The sequence below is a fragment of the Triturus cristatus genome, chromosome 4_1 (assembly GCF_964204655.1).
Source record: "Triturus cristatus chromosome 4_1, aTriCri1.1, whole genome shotgun sequence".
NCBI classification, from domain to species: domain Eukaryota; kingdom Metazoa; phylum Chordata; class Amphibia; order Caudata; family Salamandridae; genus Triturus; species Triturus cristatus.
The window spans coordinates 144,149,332-144,168,881 of record NC_140585.1 but is presented as its reverse complement, the minus strand read 5'-3'; the positions used below and the strand labels follow the sequence as shown (position 1 = coordinate 144,168,881).

Sequence of the window (19,550 nt, the reverse complement as noted above, 5' to 3'; positions counted from 1 at the left end):
TTGTGGCAGCCAATCAGATATTATCTCTGGATCTGTCTGTTCCTCGAATCCTCCTCGAATGTGATGTACACTTAAATTTGTAACCTCAATTTCTCAAAAACTACTGAACAGGTTTACACAAAATCACAAAAAGCATGCTTTCTGAACCAAGATCTTGCTTTCTGCCAAATGTGGCGCAATTCTGATTAGAATTTAATAATTCCTATTAAAAAATGAATTGGGAAAACATGGTTTGGGACCCCCCTTTCAAGGAGCAGAGGTGGATGAGATTTTTTTATTTAAGTTTGGTAACGATTCAGCAAACTTTTAAGCAAACCAAAAATGCTTTTCCTATGGAACGGTAGACCTAACTATAACTACCCAGGGGCAGCTGCGACTGGGTAATATATAAGAGATGAAGAAATGCTCTGGCAGCAGGCATTGCGACGTCAGAACTCGACAAAAATAACCTTTTAATTGAAGAGTTCTGCCATCTTCTCTTTATATTCTGTGACTTTGTGCATCACAAGTCGCTGATTATAAAGAAATTAGTGACAGCCGTTTATACAGGGATCACAGAATCCCATGTAATATATTGAGTTATATATTCACAGAAAAAACAAAGGTTAAAGTGACACTGAAATTCAATCAATCAATCACATATTTGTAAAGTGCACTAATCACCCGTGAGGGTCTCAAGTCGCTGAGTGGGGTGAGGGGGCAGCTACTGCTGGAACAGCCAGGTCTCAACTCAAGGACCTATAACTCGTGCACCCGCCATGCACAGTGTTGTTGTCTATGATGTCATTTCAGATCTCATCAATGATGTTATCATTGATGCGATAGAACCTGTCTGAGTGATGCAATATGTGAGGTCATTGACAGTGTGTTGCAAGGGCGCTTTTAACTGATATTTTCACATAACAATAACATCACTGTAACCTTTGTTTTTTTCAGGTAATTTCTAGAATGTTTTGTAACCTAAAATAATATTTTATTACCATACCTTAGTAGGCCTGCCTCACGCCTCGCACAGCCTTTAGCCGTCTGCGGGGCTAAGGTGGCCGCACGGCCTGGCCTGTTATGTGATATGCTTGAGACTGTAAATCAGTCAAACATGGAGATGTGTAGGCAGAGCAAGACAGAAGCAATCCTCCCTGAACACACATAGCAGCAGCAGAAGCAGGAGCAAGCGCGCAGAGGCTAGGATCCTGGAAGTAAGTGTCCACGTAGACAGCCCTGGAACCATCCAGGAGGAGAGCTACTGCAAAGGTTAAGGGTTGTTATTCCCCATTGTCATGTGTCTGAGAAGTGTCTGCGCCTTTGAATTGGGAAAAAGTTAAATGGAAGATGTGCTTGTTTCATTTCAGCCCTTTCAAGGGGTATGAGAAGGTGTTGCTGTGGAAAGGAAGCTCTCCATTGTAGGCTCTGCAGCTTTATTAAGTGAGTTAGTATTTAGAAACAAAATGCTACCTAGATGAGCAGCCTCGGGGCCCACGTCACATGCCATGTAGCGCCTTGTCACTCACTTACAGTTGGTAGAGCTGAGGACTGTAGTGCGGAAGCTGACATCCTTAGGACGCTGGTTCAAATCCGGCCTGAAGGATTTAGCAAACTCTTAAATTTTTTCCTCTGATTCACAATATAAAACGCCTCTTTCTCAGACACTCACACACCTTACACCTTGGCTTTTCCTGCCTCCTCTCCTCCCCTTTACAACCCTGCTTTCTCCCCCAGCTTGGGGGGGGGTCTCCCTCCCCTCTCCCTGTGTGCAGCCTCTGCTGCAAACCCCCATCATCAGACACAGCCAGGGGCCCCTGGGCTGAAGAGCGAGGCCGGGGCCCCGTCGGATGCAGCCGTGGGAGCTGGTTGTTGTGACTCTGGCATCAGGTGATGCTGCTGAGAGCGCTGCTGAGAACGTCTGCTAGGAGGTGAGAAGGTTGTTGTGAGGTGTGAGGGAGGAGTGTATATTGTGTGAGGGAGTGTGTGTGTTTGTTGAGCCTTTGGCCCCATGTGTTGATGTGAAGGAGTTGGGAAATGACACGAATTCGTATTCGTACATAAGTAGCGGCCAGCTGATATGGTATCTGTTCCTCGTTAGTATAGTGGTCAGTATCCCCGCCTGTCACGCGGGAGACCCTGCTTCCTTATATCTTGTCTGTACTTCCGTTGCTAGGGACTCAGTCCCCAAGCCCTAAAATCTTTGTTGATGTTGTGGCAGCCAATCAGATATTATCTCTGGATCTGTCTGCTCCTCGAATCCTCCTCGAATGTGATGTACACTTTAAATTTGTAACCTCAATTTCTCAAAAACTACTGAACAGGTTTACACAAAATCACAAAAAACATGCTTTCTGAACCAAGATCTTGCTGTCTGCCAAATGTGGCCCAATTCTGATTAGAATTTAATAATTCCTATTAAAAAATGAATAGGGAAAACATGTTTTGGGACCCCCCTTTCAAAGAGCAGAGGTGGATGAGATTTTTTTATTTAAGTTTCGTAAAGATTCAGCAAACTTTTAAGCAAACCAAAAATGCTTTTCCTATGGAACGGTAGACCTAACTATAACTACCCTGGGGCAGCTGCGACTGGGTAATATATAAGAGATGAAGAAATGCTCTGGCAGCAGGCATTGCGACATCAGAACTCGACAATAATAACCTTTTAATAGCAGAGTTCTGCCATCTTCTATTTATGTTCTGTGACTTTGTGCATCACAAGTCGGTGATTATAAAGAAATTAGTGACAACCGTTTATACAGGGATCACAGAATCCCATGTAATATATTGAGTTATGTATTCGCAGAAAAAACAAAGGTTAAAGTGACACTGAAATTCAATCAATCAATCACATATTTGTAAAGCGCACTAATCACCCGTGAGGGTCTCAAGGCGCTGAGTGGGGTGAGGGGGCAGCTACTGTTCGAACAGCCAGGTCTCAACTCAAGGACCTATAACTCGTGCACCCGCCATGCACAGTGTTGTCGTCTATGATGTCATTTCAGATGTCATAAATGATGTTATCATTGATGCGATAGAACCTGTCTGAGTGATGTAAAATTGTGAGGTCATTGACAGTGTGTTGTAAGGGCGCTTTTAACTGATATTTTCACATAACAATAACATCATTTTAACCTTTTTTTTTCCAGGTAATTTCTAGAATGTTTTTTAACCTCAAATAATCTTTTATTACCATACTGTAGAGATGTATACTGCTTATGTCATAGGCCTGTTACTTAGATACAAATAGAATGGAAGTGATGATATGTTCCAGGATAAACAGTTAAAAGAGAGAGATTGAAGTTGAAGAAGCAACTCTCTGCTGGGATGCTGCTTGATGAATAAACTACCACCAAACTTCAAGAAACCTGTGAAGGCTCTTCTTCATTTCATGGCGACAAGGAAAAAGAATAGAAATACTGGGAATGTGTTGGATGACTCTAAAATGTAAAAGTGAAGCAGTTAGGGGTAGAGTATATATTACAGATTTTGGGTCGGATCTCCTTGGATGGCGTCATCAGAGGGACTTAAACATCATTGTTGACCAGAATGCCAAAGAACCTGTTATGGTCCTAGAAAAGGCAACTGTTCAAGATATATGTGATGATAACAAATTGTTTGAAAAATATCCTAATGTCTTTAGTTCAAGGTTAGGACTATCAAGAGGATTTTCACATAAGATTATTTTGAAAGAAAATGCAAAACCTGTTGTCCATAAAATAAGAAATGTACCTAATCGATGTTAGAGCCTCTGCGTCAAGAGATTGATAATCTACTGAAGCCTCCGAGTGGTTGGCTCCGATCGTGATTGCCCCAAAGGATGGAAAAAAAAATCTGTCTCTGTATTGACTTGCGCGATCTCAATAAAAACATTTGGGTGGATAGGGAACCGTTGCCTAACATATCTGAAATGCTATCAACCATGGGGGTGTGGAGGTGTTTTTAGTGTTTTAGATATATCAGCTGCGTATCATCAGATTAAATTGCATGAGTCATCGAGACATTTAACTTCCTTTGCTACGCCTCTTGGTGCATTTAGATACAAGAGGATGCCATTTGGTTTGGCATCGGCTTCAGCCGTCTTTCAGAGAGCAATGAAAAACATTTTTGGTGACATGAGGAAGGTTTGGTGTTTCCAGGATGACATCTTAATTGCTGGAAATGATTATTTTGATCATGACAAGTTATTTGAAGAGGCAATGATAAGACAGGAGAAATATAATTTAACTATAAAAAGAGAAAAATGTCAATTGAGGAAGACCAAAGTTGATTATTTAGGACATGAAGTTCAGAGGGCATAAGACCAAAAAAAAGTATTATTAAAGCAATTACGATGGCACCCGAACCAACAAATAAGGATGAACTTAGATCATTCTTAGGACTTGCAGAGTATTGCTCGAAATATGTAAATAGTTTTACTGAGATTGTTGAGCCCTTGAGGGAAATTATGAAAAAAATGTTAGATTCAAATGGTCTAATAAATGTAAAGAAGGTTTTGAACTCATAAAAAAAGGATATCTGAAGCACCCACATTAGGACGCTTTAAAGTCGGTGGGAGAACATTCTTAACCACTGATGCTAGTGGTGTTGGCATTGGGGCAGTGTTGTCACAGATGGTTGGTGGTGAAGAAAGAATCATTAGCTTTACCTCAAGAAGATTACAGGGGGCGGAAAGGTCTTACTCAGTAATTGAGAGGGAAGCTTTAGCGTGTTGTTGGGGAATGTGCCACTTCAAGTTTTATCTATGGGGTCTTCCTTTCAGAATGCGTACTGATCTTAAGCCATTATTGTAGATCTTCAAAGGCGGAAAGGGATTGGAAGGAAGTATAACCCCAAGAATTTGTAGATGGTTACTATCTGTTATGGAATTCAATTATGAAGTTGAGTATGTTAAGGGAAATAAAAATGTGATTGCTGATTGTTTATCAAGAATGCCTTTGGATGAAGATTGTAATGAAATTTGTGGTGATATAAATAGTGAGATTTGTGGGAAGACAGGAGTCCTTGCTTTGTCATGTGAAGGATGGAGCAGGGCCATGGAAAGTGATTCAGTATTGAAAAAAGTGGAATCTAGGATTGTTGAAGGTTGGAGTTTTGAGGATAACAAGGATTCAAATTTAATGGAATTTTTTAAGGTCAGGGAAGAATTGAGTCTATGCAATGGGAACATTATGAGGAGATGGCAAATTGTGCCTCCTAGAGACATAAGGAAACATATTCTTGAGATAATTCATGAAGGTCATCCAGGTCAGGGAATGTCAAAACGAAGAGTTCGGGAATCCTTCTGGTGGCCTGGGGTTGATACTGAAGTTGAAGCCTTAGTGAAAGATTGCCAGTTTTGCTTGAATAGTGATAAGTCCAAAGTTGTAAAATGGATTGTCTTGGAGACAAAAGTTGAGGAAAATGATGTGGATCCCCATTCCAGTACTGGAGTAGCTCCTTTTGTGTCTCTAAAGGGAAGAGAACCATGAAAAAAAGAATGTCCTGTATGGTTGTGTAAGAAGGAAAGGATATGGGTTGACCGTGAACAAGTGTTGAAAAAAGTGGAAGAGGGTCAAGAAAAGATGAAAAGTGTATACGACTCCAGAAAAGTTGTAAAACAAGTGCATATTCAAGTGGGAGATTGGGTTGTTGTACGAAAAAATGAATGGGTTCGTAAAGGTGAAAGCAAATATATAGGACCTTTTCAAGTCAAAGATGTAAAATCTAATGTTGTCAATTTGGAAGATGGTACAACTTAGAGTTTAGGGAATGTTTGCAAAGTATGTCGACCATAAGATATCAATTGGAAAATGTACCTGGAGAATATTGGGTATAGATTCTCGAAGTTTATTTTTATATTTTATTATACTGATTAATCTCTTTATTTTGTTCTTTACTTATATCCTTGTAATTGTTTATTCTCATGTTGTTGTACTGTATGAAAAGGAGATATGTAGAGATGTCTACTGCTTATGTCATAGGCCTGTTACTTAGATACAAATAGAATGGAAGTGATGATATGTTCCAGGATAAACAGTTAGAAGAGAGAGATTGAAGTTGAAGAAGCAACTCTCTGCTGGGATGCTGCTTGATGAATAAACTACCACCAAACTTCAAGAAACCTGTGAAGGCTCTTCTTTATTTCACATACCTTAGTAGGCCTACCTCACGCCTCGCACAGCCTTTAGCTATCTGCGGGGCTAAGGTGGCCGCACGGCCTGGCTTGTTATGTGGAATGCTTGAGACTAAAAAATGATGCCACATCATGTAATTGAGATTGTGTTTGGATAAAAATCTTATTGCGGCAGCTTGGGAACAACGTGATCCAACAGAACGCAAAAATATGATCTAACAGAAGACTAGTGCATGCTATTTGCATCGCAGGCAATGCTGCATTACTTTTTTCAGCGCAAAATACGTCCACACATAAAGAAAAAATTGCAAAATGCCGGACTGGCATTTCAAACTATATTGCGTCATTTTTCTGGGATTTTACATACTTTGGGGAATATAAATGACTCAAATTTTCCTTCGGCAACTGTTATTCTGACAATTTTTGTTTCTGTCTGTTTAAGGCCTTCCTCGCCTTTTTTTTCTAGCAATCTCTGTTTCTTTCATTGTCTCTCGTCTCAGTGAGACTTTACATGCTACTCATAATGTTTGTGCTGATTCCACCAAACTCTCATTCTGGTCTGCATATGTTGTCCAATGTGAACGGAGTTTAATTTTGTCTCCAGTTGGGTCATGACATGGTCTGATGTCATTGGTAATCATGGATGCTTCCGTCAATCTTGGTAGGAGTGTCGCCAGCCTGTTCCATGGACACACTTGGTAAATGTATAGCCTCTTTTTGCTGGGTGTAGCATCCTCCATGGGTTACTTGGGGACAGTAAGACATGACATCTCCAGACAATGTCTTTCTTTGTCATGGGTAAGTCTGGTCCGCCTGATCCATCCATCAGGAGCCCAGGGACATATTCCAGTGAAAATACCGCTTCAGCCGCACTCTTTTTTTTTTTTTGCGGTTAGCGTAAATTGGCCCATTGCCATTAGAGCGCTTTACGTGAGGAGCAGGTTCAATTTCAGTGTTTGGCCAACAGTTTTGGTGAAATTGTCATCACCCTTCATATGTTGAATAGTTACCAAGAAAGTGCAGAAATAAAAGAAAGAACATTTCTATTTTATATCTGGTAACACTTTATTAAAGCCTTTCTTTTACACACTGGTTTGCCGTTTGTGTGTCTCCTTGTAAGTTATGCGGCGTGGAGGGTGCGTGGAGTCCGATCCACACTGTGCGTGTTACTGCTGTGCAGCCACAGGAGAAAGGTGTCTACACAGACACAGAAATGATGAAACACCCGTGTGGAGCATCACGTGATGCTCAGCACCGCCTAAAGATAATGTATATATGTCCACAGAGACCAGGAGGATGAAAACAGGAAGGGAGGGGTCATCTGAGAGTGAGAAATGGGCTCTCTGGTCACTGCTAAATACCTAGAATAATACAAAACAAATTAAGTAAATAACAAAACAGCTCAGGTCCCACCGAGATTTGAACTCGGATCACTGGATTCAGAATCCAGAGTGCTAACCAGTACACCATGGAACCACCTCTACCCTGCACCTGTCACATTTACATCATCTAAAGACACAGGATGCAGCTGTCGGTCACTTGTAGACTTTCTATTGCTCAGCAGTGTATGTTAAACGCGGCACCAAAGAAGTCTATTTCACAATTAAGCCCTTAAAACACCATACACCAAACTTTTGTTTACCCAAACACATGGAAAATGACACATTTGGTGCTTTAAACTGTCCTTTTAGGGCAGTACTCTCACTTGCTCTAAGAGTTTGTGTAAGGCGGAAACTTCCTACATCTTAATCTTCTAGAAATCAACACAGAGCAGGTTTAATATCATAAAACAGACTCTAAAACACAAGGCACAGGATTTATGTCAGAAAACAGAGTCTGAAACCGCCTCTTCCGTAGCACGGGCGGAGCAGGAAATAAAACGAGCATCTTCCACGGTGAGAACAAAGGAAACTGGGGGCATATTATCAAGCCAGGCGATAAAATTATCACCGCTTTAGCGGCAGAAAACTGCCGCTAAAACGGCGATAATGGGCTTGATAATATGCTCTATGGCATTCCAATTGAAGCCCATGTTAGATGCCCTTCACATCTAACATGGGCTTCAATTGGAATTCCATATAGCATATTATCAAGCCCATTATCGCCGTTTTAGCGTCAGTTTGCTGCCGCTAAAGCCGCGATAATTTTATCGCCTAGCTTGATAATATGCCCCTTAGGGGCCTATCAACAAGGGCTTTATCTCTGCTTTTTTGGCTTTAAAAGCCAAAAAAGCAGAGATAAAACTAGCACCCTATCAACAACAGGGTGCTAACATGCAAATTTGCATGTTAGCACCCTTTTTCACTACGCTTCCCCTTCCATCTCTAATGAGATGCAAAGGGAGCGTTCCAGAGTAAAATAATAGGAGAAATGTCGCTAAGCGACATTTCTCCTATTATCAAGAATATCGCTAACCCTGTTAGAGACAAAAAAAGCAGCGCTAACCGCGGTTAACGCTGCTTTTTTACGTCTGGTATTTTTCTGACTTAGCCATGATATCCTATGGAAGGAGGATATCATGGCTAAATTTGTCTGTCCCTATCAACAAGCTAACGTGAGATTATCGCTGGGTTTCCAGCGATAATCTCACGTTAGCCACTTAGCGTGAGGATTTTTATCGCTATTGAGATAAGCGTTGCTAATAGCAGGCTATCTCAGTGATAAAAATCAACGCTAGCCGGCGATAATTATCCTAGCGCTAAGTGCGCTTAGCGATAATTATCGCCGGTTGTTGTTGATATGCCCCTTTGTGCTTTGTAATCCAGGCGCTATTTATATATAATCTGTACTCTTTGTTGTGCAATAAAAGACAAACAACGAATAACGCTTCGTAGTATTAATCTGACGTTTGTTCCTCAGGATCATTATTACTACAGCAGCTGTGCAGCAAGGGCTGGGGTGCAAACCTCAAAGGGCTTTAGACTGATAGCAGCGGAAGAGAAGGAAGGGAAATGTATTAATATTTAGGGTCTTTTAGGTTTGTAGGAAATAAGAGGAAGTTTAATATGTCCCTGTAGTAAAATAGGTGATCTTCCTATACTGGGAGTCGAACCCAGGCCCCTAGGGTGAAAACCAGGAATCCTAACCGCTAGACCATATGGGAGGTTGCATAACATGGCACAGCTCAGTTTCTGTGAGAGAAGTCTCTCCTGTCAGACTCCATTCTGTACACTTCAAGTTACATTGCCAACCTCAGGGTCTGACAATCAATGGGGTAACATGCACCCCACTCCTGACAAACCAGAAGGAATGAGGGGTCATGATTTGTTCAACAACCTGCTCATGTCTCATTATTTACAACCCTGGAACTTCTCCAGACACAGAGCCCAGGACCAGAGGACAGCAGCAGCCCCAGCATTGCCTCTTACTGCCCCCCCCACCAGCCAGACAAAGCCACGCCCCTCTCCCCAGGACACCCCTTCACTCCTGTGTCTCCTCACCTGGCTGAGGGCCCCACAGACCCCTCTCCAGTTACCTTCCAGCAGATCCTTGAACCACACTCTCCCTGCACCTGTCACAGGCCCCAGGCTGCCCTCCAGGGGGCTTCAGTTGCACCCCCTCTCCCCCTACTAACAGCACCGACCCCAGTCCTGACACTCGATTGGTTCACACAGAGGAGGACCAGCTCAGGTGCACCCTGGCTTCTTCCCAGGTATCTTCAGATGCACAGGGTGACCGCCAGGGGGCAGCACTCACAGCCCACAGGGCCATGGAGCAGCAATGGGACATCAGTAGCCTTGAGGGGTGCAGACCCCGAATAATCCGGCCCTGCCTTCTGCGAGAGCGGAGGAGGAGCCTCTGCGGTGTGTTTTTACAAAACTAAACATATGAGGTTAAAAACAAGTAAAGACACATTTGCAGTCATTCTCTGCTGTGTTGTTCCTCTCTAAAATTCAAATCAATTTAAAAGACTCGAATGGAGAAAACTTTAAAAATAGCTAGGCCTGGGCAGGCAGATTAAACATTCTGAAGTACAAATGTTTCCAAATTTATTCATGTAAAATGTAAACAAGTTCATCAATATATGTATCTATGTTTACAATGGATGTAACAAGTGTGCGCTAATAGGGTCAGGGTGCACTTTATTGTCCCCATTTGTTCCTTTCATCCATGTGGCCCCAAGTAAGCTTTTGGCTGCTCTGTCTTGTTTTTCTGAGAGTCAGATGCTAAAAGGAGGGCTTGGTCCCTAGTTTGGGGCCCCAGAGTACGGAGGCCCTGGGGCACCGGAAGTAAACACCCCTCCTTGATACAACTATGGCCCAGTAACCTCTGATTGCCCTCTGACCACCACAGACTGGATTTCTGGCAGACATCTTTTATAGAGGAGGTGACACTGACGTTGAGACGATGCTGCCGAGGGGCAAAGGGCTGACAATGGCTCAGCATTTCAACCCAGTCTCCTCCTATTACCATGTTTGTTACACCCACAGCATATAAGAGCTCTGATAGGTCAGAGGGGAAATCCCTCTTGTCACCTTCTGGTGTTTAAACAGATCCTATTACAAGGACCAGTCCCTACGGACCAGAAACATAAAGTGTAACACTTGATGAAGTTTGACATTATATTGTTTAATAAGATAACATTGAACCCCAGAATACATGAATACCATTTTTTAAAATTAAAATGCACAATCCGCAAAAACACTTTTAAGAATTTAATGTTACAAAGAACATCTGGACCTTAAAAGTGAACCCTTAATACACCATAACAAAGGTTACCCAGGATCTACAGCAAGAATGTATCCTAAAGTAAACAGGAAACACCCTAAATAAATTAAAAATCAAATATAACTGATCCAATACCAAGAAACCTGGTGTTGGAGCGCTATACATATATCTATATATATATATATATATAACTAGATAACATAACCCAATTATTAACTTCTGGATCCCAAAATAATAAATGAAATATATCATCAAAAGCAGTCACTGCTCACCCATTCTCAGGGCTTTAAGTGGGACGGGTCTCACCGGTGCTGAGCACCAGCAGATTTTTTAAAGGAGGCCTCGAAACGGGTCTCTATCGGCTCTGTTTTGTGCCCTGGCACAGGCGGTCCGTTGTATTTTGGACTGCAGTAACAGCAGCACATCGGTGTTCCCTGCTCACTCCTTACTAGTGGAGAAGTTACGGCATTGTAACGGTCTAGTTGTTACGCTAGCGGGAGACCCCCGGAAGCACACACACACTATGTATCACTCTCTGGCCAGGCGTGGCCAGAGAGAGTATAAATAAAAGGGCGGAGGTCGCTCGGGACCTTCCGGCCCAGACCAGTACACCTGCCTCATGTGTCCTTATTTCTCCGCCGTCCTCACCACGTGGCCCGGCATCAGTAGGCCTCACTGGTAGCGGTGTCCCCACGCTGGCGCATCTCCACAGGCATGACGTCATGCCAGGTGAGCGTGTAGGGGAAGGAAAATCCTTTAAAGAGAGTCATTGCCTCTCTGGATTTCCCTTCTCTTTTTGAAACTCGGGAGAAGCAGCATTGTCATGGTGTCACCAGGGCTTCAAGTGGAAGCTTTTTCAATATTATATAAAAAACATAGTTGCTGCTTATTTATCTATGCAACTAACAACCATTGACAAAGCCAATAGTGCTGACTTGTTGCAGGTATGATGTTACTTGGTGTATCATATATCTGGATGCAATGAGAAACAGCAAAATACAAGTCTGGCGATACACTATGGGAAGCCAGACTTTTAGCTGACGTGTTTTTAAGCCACGCCCTTTAATTATTATACCACGCCCCCTTGAGAGACCCCCCCCAGTTTTTTCATTCCACTTAAAACCCTGTCCATTCTCCCTATAAGTTAAATAGCTAAATATCTGTCGGGTTTGCAGCTTTACCAAGTGATTAGAAACAGAAAGATGTCTAGAAGGGCAGCCTCTGTGTAAGGCTGCCCGGGGGGGGGGTTGCGCAGCGGCCCGCCCCTTTGAGGGCGGCCGCCTTAGTGCCACAGGAAGGCACAGGGGTGGGAGGTCGTGTCCCTGGGATAGACCAAGGGAGACCCCAGCAGATAGCTGCTTCCGGCGGGGAGGAGCCAGGGGGGGTACATATTCTGTCTCCGCCCCCTCCTCGCCCTGGTATTGGTTAAGACTTGTTTTGGCTGGACCTGGGAGAAGCCCGGCAATAAATGGTTTCTGGCTTCATCAGGCATGGTCTTATACACGCCGAGTCCACAGGGTGTTTGGAGGGAGATGGGGTGCACCTCTCTAGTTTAGGCATGGATCCTTTCCTGTGGACCGAGGGGAAGCTTTGGCTGCAGCAGGTTGTAAGGAAATAGGCTACCTTGGTGGGGGGGCCCTGGTAGTGACGTTGGCCACTCCCAAGGCTGTGGAGGAGTTACAGGGCGATCCAGGGTCTGCACATACCAAGGGGTATAGCATGCAGCAGCACCGCGTGGTGCTAAGCCAGGATACCCAGGGATGTTTAGCGTGTCCACTGGAAGACCGACGGCGCCCCGCTATCCGACAGGCGGTTGTGGGTCTGAGCAACCGGGGGCTGCCATGTATGCTCCGCCCACCCATCACGGGGGGCGTGTGAAGCAAGTGGACTGGTGGTCCACGGGTGGGAGGGGGGGACCCTCCCAACATTAGGTATACACCAATTGGCGTTGCCATGGTGACTCTAGGCTTATCAGACGGGCAGGCGGCATAGGGGCTGGCCTGCCCTGGGATCGCCCGTAAGATAACCCACCATGTTTGCATATTGCTTATGCTAATAAACCTGCAGCAATATTTCTCCACTTACATTCAGTGTCGTGTGTTTTTATTTATGTACTTATATGTGTTGTGATAACTGTTGCCGATATTGGCACTATGTAAGGCTGCCCGGGGGGGGGGTTGCGCAGCGGCCCGCCCCTTTGAGGGCGGCCGCCTTAGTGCCACAGGAAGGCACAGGGGTGGGAGGTCGTGTCCCTGGGATAGACCAAGGGAGACCCCAGCAGATAGCTGCTTCCGGCGGGGAGGAGCCAGGGGGGGTACATATTCTGTCTCCGCCCCCTCCTCGCCCTCTTGTCCGCTCGTTCGCCTTGCCCGCCCATCCGCTTACCCGGCATCCGGAGGGACAAAGGGGGGGCCAGGTTTTCTAACAATTCTCACTTTGTGTTGCAGGAGGAGTTACAGGGCGATCCAGGGTCTGCACATACCAAGGGGTATAGCATGCAGCAGCACCGCGTGGTGCTAAGCCAGGATACCCAGGGATGTTTAGCGTGTCCACTGGAAGACCGACGGCGCCCCGCTATCCGACAGGCGGTTGTGGGTCTGAGCAACCGGGGGCTGCCATGTATGCTCCGCCCACCCATCACGGGGGGGCGTGTGAAGCAAGTGGACTGGTGGTCCACGGGTGGGAGGGGGGGACCCTCCCAACATTAGGTATACACCAATTGGCGTTGCCATGGTGACTCTAGGCTTATCAGACGGGCAGGCGGCATAGGGGCTGGCCTGCCCTGGGATCGCCCGTAAGATAACCCACCATGTTTGCATATTGCTTATGCTAATAAACCTGCAGCAATATTTCTCCACTTACATTCAGTGTCGTGTGTTTTTATTTATGTACTTATGTGTGTTGTGATAACTGTTGCCGATATTGGCACTATGCCCACTTCTCATACCATATACCGCCCTTTGTCACATCACCCCAGCTGAGCCCCTGATAGCTCAGTTGGCAGATCGGAGGACTGCAGTGAAGTGCTGGACAGCCTTTGGAGGCTGGTTCAAATCCGTCCCGAAGGATTTTTGCAAATTCTTAACTCTTTTACATTAGAAAGCGCCTCTTTCTCAGCCACTCACACACCTGGGCTTTTCCTGCCTCCTCTCTTCTCCTTTACAACCCAGCTCTCTCCTACTGCTCGGGTGGGAGGGTCTCCCTCGCCACTCCCTGTGTGCAGCCCCCGCTGCAATCCTCCAGCATCAGACAGAGCCAGGGGCCCCTGGGCTGAAGAGCCAGGCCGGGCCCAGTCAGAAGCAGCCCTGGGAGCTGGTTGCTTTGACTCTGGCATCAGGTGATGCTGCTGAGAGCGCTGCTGAGAGTGTCTGCTAGGGGGTGAGACGGTTCTTGTGGGGTGTGAGGGAGGAGTGTGTTTGTGAGTGTATTGTGTGAGGGAGTGTGTGTGTGTTTGTTGAGCCTGTGGGCCCCTGTGTTGGTGTGAAGGAGTTGATAAATGGCACAAATTCGTAGCATATGAGAATGGACAGGCGGGTTTTCAGCCACAGGAGGAGCGGCTCAGCGAGATCAGGTGCAGCTGTTCCTCGTTAGTATAGTGGTCAGTATCCCCGCCTGTCACGCGGGAGACCGGGGTTCAATTCCCCGACAGGGAGGATTCCATCGCATTTTTTAAAGCATGACAACTCTACCTTTATTTACAATGTCATCTAGAATCTGACGCTTTTCATTAATGACATCATCTCCTAGAAGTCAAAGATTTACTAATGCAGTCTCATAACTTTTCAAATCAATCACGGGCAATTTTTAAATCTGACACTTTTTGGGAAGGATGTCTGCCTTTTCATTCTAAGCTTCTGTGTACTTTATTGAAAAAAGAAACGTACACGAAGGTTTATTATTTACATCAAAATCGAAGGACTACATGATCTATAAAATGCATTGAAGGCTGTTTTTTTTCAAGTAACAAATTAAATGATGGCTCGGGCCCCTAATGAGGAATTGTTTTATATGAAAGTGAATCTTTTTTAAACTCTTTGTGGCAGATTCACAAGCCCCTTGCGGCACCTTTACGCCGCAGTTGCATCACTTTTGTGACGCAGCGGTGGCGTAAACAATGCGCCACTATGCAACATTTTTACAACGTGACGCATCTAGCGAGATGCATCACGTTGTAAAGCCCTGCGCTACATTATACCTGCGTCAGGTATAATGTATGCAGGGTGGGCGTTCCATCGCAAGGAAGCCCCGTAAAAGTGACGCAGTGAAATCTACAAGATTTCACTGAGTCACTTTTACGTCCCAGCTGCGTCAAATCTTTACGCCTGCTTGAAGCAGGCGTAAGGAGTGACGCAGCATGTATGGTATAGGGCACCCCTGGGCAGTGCTGGAGTTGTGTCGCGCTTGCGACACAACTCCAGAACTGTGTCACCCTTACGGCAACAGATGCGTCACGCATCTGTCTATCCTTGCGCCACAGTGCGCCGCGTTTTAAATGCGGCGCATCCATGGTGGCGCAAGGGGCTTTCTGAGTCACGCAAAATAACTGGCGCATCCCTGCTAATATGCAGGGATGCGCCTGTTATTGTAAATCTGGCCCTTTAAGTGTAATGGTTTAGAACTTACATTCACGTTGTGAAAGTAAAAGTACCACTGAGCTGGACGTGCACTCCCCACCTTCCTCACCAGAGATTGTATATTTCCCAGGTCCAGGCATGACGACTAAATGTAGCTCAGGTGTTTAAACTGCATTCTGGGAGTTGGTTATGTTTGTTCATGTTTATGGGATTTATAGAGTGCAAAGCTGCCAAAGGGCTTCCCAGCACTGGGTGTCCGATAAGAGACAGAAGTTAGAGGGGATTAGTGGCGCTGCTGGAAAAGTCAGGTTTTCACCTTTTTTTCGGAAAGTTGATTCTGATTCCAGACGCTTAAATTCATGTGGAAGAGAACTCCACGGCTTGGGTGCCAGACGCGCCAAGGATCTGCCACCCCATCTGGCTCGCTTGATTATGATTATTTTTAATAAGCGATCAGAGCAGGATCTGATGCTTCTGTTAGTGACATAAAGGCCCACCAAGCTACTAATTTTACTGGGGCCCCTGTTGTGTATGGCTTTGTGTGTCAGACAGAGTGCTTTGAATTTAACTCTGGCCTCGATCAGCCAGGATAGCTTGACTCCAGTGGCATGGAAAGCACGGGACCCAAGTCTGGGCATACCCATCCCACTTGGGGCGACAAATGTAAAAAAGAACAATTGATGCACAGAATGCAGAATAATGTCATACATTCACCCCGGTATAGAGATCTGGGCCTAAACCCATTGTTTTTTTGCTCACCATGCCATTCCAGTTTGAACCCAGCCATATGCAAATCAGTCTTGACCCTGTGCCTCATATTAAACAGCTTTTTCAGCGCAAAATATATCCACACATAAAAAAAAATTGCAAAATGCCAGACTGGCATTTCAAACTATATTGCGTCATTTTTCCTGGATTTTACATACTTTGGGGAATATAAATGACAAAAATTTTGCTACGGCAACTGTTATTCTGACAATTTTTGTATCTGTCTGTTTAAGGGCTTACTCACCTTTTTTTTCTAGCAATCTCTGTTTCTTTCATTGTCTCTCGTCTCAGGGAGACTTTACAAGCTTCTCATAATGTTTGTGCTGATTCCACCAAAGTCTCATTCTTGTCTGAATATGTTGTCCAATGTGAACGGAGTTTAATTTTGTCTCCAGTTGGGTCATTATATGGTCTGATGTCATTGGTAATAATGGATGCTTCCGTCAATCTTGGTAGGAGTGTCGCAAGCCTGTTCCATGGGCACACATGGTAAATGTATAGCCTCTTTTCACTGGGTGTAACATCCTCCATGGGTTACTTGGGGACAGTAACACATGACATAGCCAGACAATGTCTTTCTTTGTCATGGGTAAGTCTGGTCCACCTGATCCATCCATCAGGGGCTCAGGGACATATTCCAGTGAAAATACTGCTTCAGCCGCACTCTTTTAAAAAAAAAAATTTTACGGTTAGAGTAAACATTGGCCCATTGCCTTTAGAGCGCTTTACGTGAGGAACAAGTTCAATTTCAGTTTTTTGGCCAACAGTTTTGGTGAAATTGTAATCAACCTTCATATGTTGAGTAGTTACCAAGAAAGTGCAGAAATAAAAGAAAGAACATTTCTATTTTATATCTGGTAACACTTTATTAAAGCCTTTCTTTTACACACTGCTTTCCAGTCTGTGTGTCTCCTTGTAAGTTATGCGGTGTGGAGGGTGCGTGGAGTCAAGTCCACACTGTGTGTGTTACTGCTGTGCAGCCACAGGAGAAAGGTGTCCACATAGGCACAGAAATGATGAAACACCCGTGTGGAGCATCACATGATGCCCAGCACCGCCTAAAGATAATAGGGCAGATTTACAAGCCCCTTGCACCACTTTTGCATCACTTTTAACATGGGAAAAGTGACGTAAAAGTGGCGCAAGGGGCTTGTAATTCTTCCCCAATGTATATATGTCCACAGAGACCAGGAGGATGAAAACAGGAAGGGAGGGGTCATCTGAGAGAGAGAGAAATGGGCTCTCTGGTCACTGCTAAATACCTAGAATAATACAAAACAAATTAAGTAAATAACAAAAGCAACTCAGGTCCCACCGAGATTTGAACTCGGATCGCTGGATTCAGAGTCCAGAGTGCTAACCATTACACCATGGAACCGCCTCTGCGCACCACCTGTCACATTTCAATTATCTAAAGACACAGGATGCAGCTGTCGGTCACTTGTAGACTTTCCATTGGTCGCAGTGTATGTTAAACGCAGCACCAAAGAAGTCTATTTCAAAATTAAACCCTTAAAACGGCATACACCAAACTTTTCTTCACCCAACACACGGAAAATGACACATTTGGTGCTTTAAACTGTCCTTTTAGGGCAGTACTCTCACTTGCTCTAAGAGTTGGTGTAATGCGGTAATTCTTAATCTTCTAGAAATCAACACAGAGGATGTTTAGTGTCATAGAACAAACTCTAAAACACAACAAGGCACTGGATTAATGTCAGAAAACAGAGTCTGAAACCGCCTCTTCGGTAGCACGGGCGGAGCAGGAAATAAACACGCATCTTCCAGGGGGAGAGCACAGGAAACTGGTGCTTTGTAATCCACGCGCTATTTATATATAATCTGTACTCTTTGTTGTGCAATAAAAGACAAACAACGAATAACCATTCATAGTATTAATCTGACGTTTGTTCCTCCCGGTCATTAATATACAGCAGCTGTGCAGCAGGGGCTGGGGCGGGAACAGGAGCTGTGGGGTCGTGCAAACCTCAAAGGGCTTTAGACTGATAGCAGCTTGAAGAGAAGGAAGGGAAATGTATTAATATTTAGGGTATTTTAGGTTTGCAGGAAATAAGAGAAAGTTTAATATGTCCCTGTAGTAAAAGATATCATCTTCCCATACCGGGAGTCGAACCCGGGCCGCCTGGGTGAAAACCAGGAATCCTAACCGCTAGACCATATGGGAGGTTGTATGACACTATCACAGCTCTGTTTCTGTGAGAGAAGTCTCTCCTGTCAGACTCCATTCTGTACATTTCAAGTTACATTGCCACCCTCAGGGTCTGACCATCAATGGGGTAACATACACCCCACTCCTGACAAACCAGAAGGAATGAGGTGTCATGATTGTTTCAACAACCTGCTCATGTCTCATTATTTACAACCCTGGAACTTCTCCAGACACAGAGCCCAGGACCACAGGACAGAAGCAGCCCCAGCATTGCCTCTTACTGACCCCCCCGCCACCCCCACCCAGCCAGACATAGCCACGCCCCTCTCCCCAGAACACCCCTCCACTCCTGTCTCTCCTCACCTGGCTGAGGGCCCCACAGACCCCTCTCCAGTTACCGTCCAGCTGCTTCCTTGAACCACACTCTCCCTGCACCTGTCACTGGGCCCAGGCTGCCCTCCAGGGGGCTTCAGTTGCACCCCCTCTCCCCTTACTAACAGCACCGACCCCAGTCCTGACACTCGATTGGTTCTCACAGAGGAGGACCAGCTCAGGTGCACCTTGGCTTCTTCCCAGGTATCTTCAGATGCACAGGGTGACCGCCAGGGGGCAGCACCGCCACAGCCAAAAGGGCCATGGAGCAGCAATGGGACATCAGCAGCCTTGAGGGGTGCAGACCCCGAAGAATCCCGCACAGCATTCTGGGAGAGTGGAGGAGGAGCCTCTGCGGTGTGTTTTTACAAAAGTAGACATTTGAGGTTAAAAACAAGTAAAGACACATTTGCAGTCATTCTCTGCTGTGTTGTTCCTCTCTAAAATTCAAATCAATTTAAAAGACTCGAATGAAGAAAACTTTAAAAATAGCTAGGCCTGGGCAGGCAGATTAAACATTCTGAAGTACAAATGTTTCCAAATCTATTCATGTAAAATGTAAACAAGTTCATCAATATATGTATCTATGTTTACAATGGATGTAACAAGTGTGCGCTAATAGTGTCAGGGTGCACTTTATTGTCCTCATCTGTTCCTTTCATACATGTGGCCCCAAGTAAGCTTTTGGCTGCTCTGTCTTCTTATTCTGAGAGTCAGATGCTAAAAGGAGGGCTTGGTCCCTAGTTTGGGGCCCCAGAGTACGGAGGCCCTGGGGCACCGGAAGTTAACACTCCTCGTTGATACAACTATGGCCCGGTAACTTCTGATTGCCCTCTGACTCCCACAGAATGGATTTCTGGCAGACATCTTTTATAGAGGAGGTGACACTGACGTTGAGACGATG

At 45.0% G+C, this 19,550-nt stretch overlaps 2 non-coding genes across 2 annotated transcripts; both read right to left on the bottom strand.

Moving 5' to 3' along the window:
* Positions 1-17,410: 17,410 nt before the first annotated feature.
* TRNAQ-CUG (transfer RNA glutamine (anticodon CUG)) lies at positions 17,411-17,482 on the bottom strand. Its single transcript has one exon. It is a non-coding gene; the product is annotated as a tRNA-Gln (tRNA).
* Positions 17,483-18,217: 735 nt separating this feature from the next.
* TRNAE-UUC (transfer RNA glutamic acid (anticodon UUC)) lies at positions 18,218-18,289 on the bottom strand. The gene has a single exon. It is a non-coding gene; the product is annotated as a tRNA-Glu (tRNA).
* Positions 18,290-19,550: the final 1,261 nt, after the last annotated feature.